The following is a 647-nucleotide window of genomic DNA, read 5'->3' on the forward strand; positions in this document are numbered from 1 at the left end:
CACGCCACGTTTGCACGTGGACTCACCACAGGTTCTAGCGGACTTGCCATTTAATGCTTACAGAGCCTAAAGCTTCCAAATGCCTATCTGGCCTGTACATATTTCATTAAAAATAAACTCTATATAATAAATAAATATATAAAATAAATAAAATGTCGCCTTTGGAATCTCTATAAATAAATTTAACTTTTTTTTCTTTTTCTTTTTTTTTTTTTACTAAGAGGTCTTTGCTTTAAATTCACTGGGATGACACCCGTGACAAGGAACCGAGAAAGTCTTGTCGGTAAGACCGCGCGCCCACCACACCTGCGGAGACGCAGCGGGCCCGTGGCCACCGGCCAGTCCCGACGCGTCCAGCTGGAGCAGCTGTGCTGACCAGGATGAGAAAGGACAGACTGGGCAGGTACATGCATGGCCTGTCCTCTCTCCTCCCCACTCTCTGCAGGCCCTGCCCCCACGTGCCCCCCACCCCACATCCCCGGCCGCCCTCTGCCCCAAGACCCACCCGGCAGCGCAGCGGGCAGGGGTCCCACGGGAGGACGAGCCCGGGGCACAGCACAGTCACACGTCCCCTCCACGCCTCCGTCAGGCTATGCATGCGACAGAGTTTGGCAACAATGGATGTGATGACACAGCAAATCAATAGG

Source organism: Ovis canadensis, chromosome 10 (genome assembly GCF_042477335.2).
Source record: "Ovis canadensis isolate MfBH-ARS-UI-01 breed Bighorn chromosome 10, ARS-UI_OviCan_v2, whole genome shotgun sequence".
Lineage (NCBI taxonomy): Eukaryota > Metazoa > Chordata > Mammalia > Artiodactyla > Bovidae > Ovis > Ovis canadensis.